Here is an 8,025-nt window from a genome sequence, read left to right on the forward strand (position 1 = left end):
CTAAATCATCCCAGCCAGGGCTTTGCCAAGTCCGACCTTAAAAACCTCTAAGGAAGGAGATTCCACCACCTCCCTAGGTAACCCATTCCAGTGCTTCACCACCCTCCTAGTGAAAAAGGCTTTGCCTAATATCCAACCTAAACCTCCCCCACTGCAACTTGAGACCATTGCGCCTTGTTCTGCCACCTGGTACCACTGAGAACAGTCTAGATCCATCCTCTTTGGAACCCCCTTTCAGGTAGTTGAAAGCAGCGATCAAATCCCCCCTCAATCTTCTCATCTGCAGACTAAACAATCATGTGCTCCGGCCCCCTAATCATTTTTCTGGCCCTCCCCTGGACTCTTTCCAATGTTTCCACATCCTTCTTGTAGTGTGGGGCTCAAAACTGGGCACGGTACTCCAGATGGGGCCTCACCAATGTCGAATAAGTGCTTCAGAATTGATTCCTTGAGGACCTGCTCCATGATTTTTCCAGGGATGAGGTTGACCGGCCTGTAGTTCCCCTGATCCTCCTCCTTCCCTTTTTTAAAGACGGGCACTACATTAGCCTTTTTCCAGTCATCCGGGCCCTCCCCCGATCGCCAGGACTTTTAAAAGATCATGAGGCGCTGCACCGGTTATCTGGGCGCTGACCGTTCTATGTCCCCGTGGCATCCGGCCGGCATCTCCTGTGCCACTCACAGCAGCTCACGCGGTGCGGGGAGCCCCTGTGGCATGGCAGGGACTAGACAGGCCAGCGCTCACAGCAGGTGTCTGCCCAGCTTGCTGGCACGTTCAGCACCAGCTGGCTCGTTAATGGGCACATGCCAGCCTAGAGCCAAGCGCAGCCCTTTGGGCCTGGCCCAGCTGGGTGGGCTGCGATTCCTCTCCAGCCGGGGGTGGGGGCGGGGCTGGTGCCCTAAACCCTGCCTGTGTGGGCGCATCACACGCCTTAAAACAGTCCCTGTAACCCCACCCCCACACCCCCCACACTAGGCAGTGCCGAGAGCTCCTGAGCCCACATGCAGGTGTGCACAGGGGTCACTGGTTGTCACGGAGTGGGAGGAGGGAGTCGAGGCCTTGCACCCCCGGCTTCCTGCAATTCACCGTGACTCTCAGCCAGCCAGTGAATCAGAAGGTTTATTTAGATGCCAGGAACACAGTCCCAGACAGGCCTTGCTGCTACAGACAACAGGACCCCCTCAGTCAGGTCCATCTAGGGGACCAGGGAGGCCAGAGCCCCATCTGGGCTCCCCTCCAGTCTCCCAGCCAGCTCCAAACTGAAAACTCCCTCCAGCCTCTCACTCAGCCTCCCCCCGGCTCCTTCCCCCACCCTTTGTCCAGGTTCCTGGGCCAAGGTGTCACCTGGCCTCCAACCCCTTTCCTGGGTTCTCATGTTACCTGCTCAGGTATCCTCCCTCTAGGAAAGTCTCCCATCCCCAATGCAGCCAGTCCCGGCAAAACTCCCCACTCAGCATTCAAAGAACACAGTAAGAACACACTGGTCAGCAGGGCCAGGGCAGGATTGGGCCCTTGGTTTTCCCCCGAACAGGCCCCCTGGAGCTGAGCGATCAGCCCTGCACCCCATCCCACCGTAGGCCACACGGCTCCCCGGCCCTGCCCCCGTGGGACCTGCCTGCCCCCTGCCCCGGCCAGGTTAGACCCAGAGCTGAGAAGCTGTGACTAGACCTGACACAAGCACATGGCTCTGTGCCCCACCCCCAGGAGCCTGCTTGCTGCCCCTGGTGCAGGCCCTCTGGAGCCCGGGGCGGGGGGACTCCGCGGCTTTAGGGAGCGAGTTATTCCAGCTGCTGAGTGAGAGCTGGGGCCCTGTGTGCACCCCCCAGCTCTGCCCGCCCCCCCTCACCCCCAGCCCCCGCCTACAGCACCCCCTGCTGTTCTGCTGCCTGACTTTGGCTGGCATTACCAGTGCCCCCCACCCTGACCCACAGCCCCCTCCTAGCCCAGCCCTGGGCTCCCCTCATCTCTGATACTGCCCCTCAATCCCAACCCGCAGCCCCTGCCAGCCCAGCCCTGGGCTCCCCTCATTTCTGATACTGCCCCTCAGTCCTGACCCACAGCCCCTGCTAGCCCGGCCCTGGGCTCCCCTCAGCTCTGACAGTGCCCCTCAGTCCTGACCCGCAGCCCCCTTCTAGCCCAGCCCTGGGCTCCCGCGGGGGGTGTGAAACGGGCGCCAGTCCCTTTATGGCACCATAGAAACCAGGCTGGGGCTGGCGCTGGGTCTAGCCTGAGGTGGAGCTGGGCGGGGTGGGGGAAACCTGCTGTCTCCCGCACCTGCCCCCAAACCCCCCTGCCCGGGTTCTGGCTCCCAGTGGGAAGATGCCTGGGGAAAAGGGGAGCTCCCCCCACCCGCCGGGATTCCTCGGGCCCAGGGAGGAGCCAGCCGCTGCTCTGCCGGGGATTAGCCACGCCTGGCACCAGGGAGGGGCTGGCTGCTGCTCGGAGCCCCTGCCCTCGCTCGTGCCCCCTGGAGCCAGCTCAGGCCTGGGGGCTGGGGCGGGGGCCGTCCACACACACAGGCTGGGGGTGCTGGGAGCTGAGCTGGAGAGTGACCCTCTCCCTAGTGCGGGGGCTCTGACGCAGCCTGTCCCCATGCGGGGGGGGGGGGTAGTGAGTGATGGGTGCTGCCCCTGGGGGGGATTCAAACCTGGGCCCCCCGCCCCCAGCAGCTGTAACCCCTTGGGTGCCAGGCCCCCCAGGCTGCAGGGCGGGGAGCGGGGACAGCACTGGGGGCCGGGTCACGCCCCCAGGGGTCCCCCAAATGCTGCTGGGGGCTGAGGAGCTGCCCCCGCAATGACTGTGCCAGAGTGGGGCCGGGGTCCCCGCCGCCCTGGCTCGACGGGCACCACCCGCACCCGCCCAGGGGAGAGCGGCGGCCCCGGGCGGGCAGGGGGAGGGGCCCGAGCGGAGGGGCGGAGCCGCGGGAGCGGGTATGCAGATCTGTGTGCGAGCAGAGCATTGTGGGAGCGGACGCAGGCTGCCCAGCAGGGCCCGACTTTGGCGCCGGGAGCTCGGCGTGGAGAAGGGAGGGGCTCCGGGGCCGCGTCGGGGCAGCTGTCGGCAGTGGGGGCCGGGGTGGGCGAGGCCGGCGGTCGGGGCGCGGCGGTCCGCCCCGTGTGTTAGAAGTGCCGGGCGAGCGAGGGCGGGCGGCGGCCGGGCGGCAGGAACTCATACTTACCTGGCAGGGGAGATACCATGATCACGAAGGTGGTTTTCCCAGGGTGAGGCTTATCTATTGCACTGCGGGTGTGCTGACCCCTGCGATTTCCCCAAATGCGGGAAACTCGACTGCATAATTTGTGGTAGTGGGGGACTGCGTTCGCGCTCTCCCCTGGCGAGTGGTGTCAAGAACAGACGAATCAGAGTGGGGAAAGGTCTTTTCTAGCGCTTTGTGTGCTGCGGTTTGGTTGCTTTGTTTTTTTCGCCGGTAGTTTCTGGCTTTTTTGTCTTTAAGTCGTTACTTTGTTTTCCATTTTCACCACGGCCACTCTTCTGCTCTTTTTTTCTCTCTCTAGAGCTGCATTTTCCTTTCGCTTGGGTGTTTGCTGTCTCGTCTTTTTCTCTTGGGGTTTTCTTTCCTAAACCAAAGCTCTCTTCAAAACCTGCCTTTCGGCTGCTCTCGGGATATTGTTTCTCTCTTGGGACCAACCATCTTACTGGGACACACACTGGGCTGGCATCACCCTGTGGGGGAGGAGGTTTTTCCATGGCTTTAGGCCCACGCCCTCCCCAAATGCTATTTGCTGCATTAGATCCACTGGCCCTTCTCCCCCAACCCACTCAAGTGCTCAGCTCCACCAGGTAGGCGTGCTCAGTCATGGCACATGCAGCCCCCGCGGGGCTCCTGCCTCCCCTCCCGGGCCTGGTGAGACATTCAGTCTCTCTGCCTTGAGGCCGGGCTGGGTGTGCCGTGAACACCTCGTCCCAGCTCTCGGGGCCGAGCGCCCCAAACTCATTGCATGGCCAGGCGCAGGCTGAGACAGCCGGTGCCCTTAGCCACCAGGAAATGCGTGTGCCTCCTGCCACCAAAGAGTGGCGGGAATGGAGCCCTGGCATCTCCCCCACCCCCCACCCCCAGTCCTCCCAGGTATGCACAAGGGCGGGCCTGGCTCGGCAGCACATGGCAGGTGCCAGACCGAGCTGCGTGCCAGATGGCAGGTCCATGAGACTCCTTTCTGTACCGTACGGCTCGACTTAGAATCATAGAAGATTAGGGTTGGAAGGGACCTCAGGAGGTATCTAGTCCAACCCCCTGCTCAAAGCAGGACCAATCCCCAACTAAATCATCCCAGCCAGGGCTTTGCCAAGCCTGACCTTAAAAACCTCTCAGGAAGGAGATTCCACCACCTCCCTAGGTAACCCATTCCAGTGCTTCACCACCCTCCTAGTGAAAAAGGGTTTTCCTAATATCCAACCTAAACCTCCCCCACTGCAACTTGAGACCATTGCTCCTTGTTCTGTCATCTGCCACCACTGAGAAGAGTCTAGATCCATCCTCTTTGGAACCCCCTTTCAGGTAGTTGAAAGCAGCGATCAACCCCCCCCCCCCTCAATCTTCTCATCTGCAGACTAAACAATCATGTGCTCCGGCCCCCTAATCATTTTTATGGCCCTCCGCTGGACTCTTTCCAATTTTTCCACATCCTTCTTGTAGTGTGGGGCTCAAAACTGGGCACGGTACTCCAGATGGGGCCTCACCAATGTCGAATAAGTGCTTCAGAATTGATTCCTTGAGGACCTGCTCCATGATTTTTCCAGGGACTAAGGTGAGGTTGACTGGCCTGAAGTTCCCCAGATCCTCCTCCTTCCCTTTTTCCAGTCATCTGGGACCTCCCCTGATCGCCATGACTTTTCAAAGATCATGAGGCGCTGCATTGGTTAGCTGGGCGCTGACCATTCTTTGGCCCTGTGGCATCTGGCCGGCATCTCCTCCTGTGCCACTCACGGCAGCTCACGCGGTGCGTGGAGCCCCTGTGGCATGGCAGGGCCTGAGCCATGCTCAGGGACTAGACAGGCCAGCGCTCACACCAGGTATCTGCCCAGCTTGCCGGCACGTTCAGCACCAGCTGTCTAATTAAGAGGCACATGCCAACCTAGAGCCACGCGCAGTCCTTTGGGCCTGGCCCAGATGGGTGGGCTCTGTGACGTTATTGATATAATGGGACCATATAGAACATGGTTACAACCAAGGTCCTGTAGTGGCACCAAATCTTATGTACAGGGGGTCATATAAGGTGTCCAAGACCAGGTTATGGGTTGCTGGTTATACCTATGCTGTCTGTGTGCATGTGTCATTTTTTTTAGTCGACGTTCAGAATAATGGCTCTATACTGTCTCTACTTCAAACTTATGCTCTGCTTCTGGGTGACACCACAGGCAAATTGGTGTTAGCTCTGCCTAGCCTGCTTGATGGCCCATTAAGGACCATCAGCTACACAATCGACCCATTTAGAGACGGCAGCTATGCCTTGTAACTCAGCAAAATATGCAGGGACTTGCTCATATGACTCCAGACTCCATTTTGTGGTAATTTTCCACAGTAAGAACAAAGAGGTTCTTACACCTGGAAAAACTATATAAGGCTGATGCCTCATCTCCGTCTGGTCTTCAATCCTGCTTCATACCTCTGGAGGGACTTTGCTACAAACTGAAGCTCTGAACTAAGGACATCCAGCGGGGGATGTACTCCAGAGACTTGATTTGAACCTGCAGTTTATTCCATCACTGCTACAAGCCTGAACTAAGAACTTTGCCATTACTGTATGTAATTGATTCCATTTAACCAATTCTACCTCTCATCTCTACCTTTTTCCTTTTATGAATAAACCTTTAGATTTTAGATTCTAAAGGATTGACAACAGCATGATTTGTGGGTAAGATCTGATGTGTATATTGACCTGTGTCTGGGGCTTGGTCCTTTGGGATCGAGAGAACCTTTTTCTTTTATTGGGGTGTTGGTTTTCATAACCATTCATCCCCAGGACGAGTGGGACTGGTGGGGATACTGGGAGACTGGAGTGTCTAAGGAAATGGCTTGTGTGACTTGTGGTTAGCCAGTGGGGTGAAACCGAAGTCCTCTTTGGCTGGTTTGGTTTGCCTTAGAGGTGGAAAAACCCCAGCCTAGGTCTGTAACTGCCCTGCTTGAAGCAATTTGTCCTGAACTGGCACTCTCAGTTGGGTCCCGCCAGAATCGCATCATCACAGGCTGCAATTCCTCTCCCGCCTGGGGGGCGGGGGGCGGTGTGTGCGCCCTAAACCCTACCTATGTGGGTTACATCTGGGGCACAATTCACATGCCTTAAAACAGTCCCTGTATATAACAATCCCCCCCCCCCCCCCCACACACACACGGGGCAGTGTTGAAAGCCCCTGGCCCACATGCAGCTGTGCCCAGGGCCTGCAGGGGGCAGTGTTTGCACGTGGAATTGCTCGCCTGGCAGGAGCAACCCAGGTCCCCTCAGCACAGTTCGTGCCTGGCTGGGGAGCCCAAGCCCCACGTTTGGCCTAGAATCCCAGCAGCTCCCTGGCAAAGAGCAATTACAGGGCTGGTGTGAGGGGGCTGCGGGTCGGGAGGGAGGGGCACCCGCAGAGCTGAGGGGGAGGGGCGGAGGGGGAGGATGAACCCAGGGCTGGGCTAGCAGGGGGCTGCGGGTCGGGAGTGAGGGGCACCGGCAGAGCTGGGGGGGGGAGGGGGAGGATGAACCCAGGGCTGGGCTAGCAGGGGGCTGCGGGTCGGGAGTGAGGGGCACCGGCAGAGCTGGGGGTGGAGGGGGAGGATGAACCCCGGGCTGGGCTAGCAGGGGGCTGCGGGTCGGGAGTGAGGGGCATGGGCAGCGGTGGTGTGTGTGTGTGTGGGGGGGGGAACCTCATGTGTGCCCAGTTCCCAGGGCGCCAGACCCTCCCCACCCCCACCCTCACCGACCAGCCCTGGGCTGTGCCAGCCGTCCCTGCGGGGGGAGCCGACCCCCACCCCCCAGGCAGCCTCGCTCCAGCCGTGAGCCCAGGGGGCAGCTCACCCTGCCCCCACCCCAAGGGCCGCAGGCCTCTGCCCTGGGCCGCCGCAGCTGGGGCCCCGGTCTCTGGCGGAGACGCTCACCCCTGTGCTGCCGATGTGGGCGAAGCCGCGAGTGCAGGGCGGGGGGGGGGGCTCTACCTGGGGGGGGGGATGGGACAGGACCCTGCCCTGTGGGCTTCCAAGGAGCTGCCTGGCTCCCAGCTTCCCCCCAACCTCCCTGTCACTGCCCCCCCCCCAGTGTGCTCCCAGCTTTGTGCACACGCCCCTGCCTCCACGCAGCCATGGACACCCTGGCCCACACCCGCCTGGGGCGCACACCCTGCCCCACACCCGCCTGGGGCGCACACCCTGCCCCACACCCTGCCCCACACCCGCCTGGGGCGCACACCCTGCCCCACACCCTGCCCCACACCCGCCTGGGGCGCACACCCTGCCCCACACCCGCCTGGGGCGGACACCCTGCCCCACACCCGCCTGGGGCGCACACCCTGCCCCACACCCGCCTGGGGCGGACACCCTGCCCCACACCTGCCTGGGGCGCACACCCTGCCCCACACCCTGCCCCACACCCGCCTGGGGCGCACACCCTGCCCCACACCCGCCTGGGGCGGACACCCTGCCCCACACCCGCCTGGGGCGCACACCCTGCCCCACACCCTGCCCCACACCCGCCTGGGGCGCACACCCTGCCCCACACCCGCCTGGGGCGCACATCCTGCCCCACACCCTGCCCCACACCCGCCTGGGGCGCACACCCTGCCCCACACCCGCCTGGGGCGCACACCCTGCCCCACACCCTGCCCCACACCCGCCTGGGGCGCACACGCTGCCCTGCCACCAATGTGCCCACACACACGTGTGCATTCACTAACACTGCCCCGCCCCCCCCAACCTGCAGAGATCCCCCCCTCCGGGCACGCGTGTGATCACACTCCCGCCCGGCCAGACGCAGCAGGAGGCCGGGACACCAGCAGATCCGGGATAGACAATATATATTTTACTCTTTAAA

The 8,025-nt window shown here is 61.5% G+C and overlaps 1 non-coding gene across 1 annotated transcript; it reads left to right on the plus strand.

Annotated features, from left to right (window-relative positions):
• Positions 1–3,171: 3,171 nt before the first annotated feature.
• LOC123376752 lies at positions 3,172–3,335 on the plus strand. The gene has a single exon (XR_006581927.1). It is a non-coding gene; the product is annotated as a U1 spliceosomal RNA (small nuclear RNA).
• The last annotated feature ends 4,690 nt before the right edge of the window (positions 3,336–8,025 follow it).

This window comes from Mauremys mutica, chromosome 8, assembly GCF_020497125.1.
Source record: "Mauremys mutica isolate MM-2020 ecotype Southern chromosome 8, ASM2049712v1, whole genome shotgun sequence".
Classification (NCBI taxonomy): Eukaryota; Metazoa; Chordata; order Testudines; family Geoemydidae; genus Mauremys; species Mauremys mutica.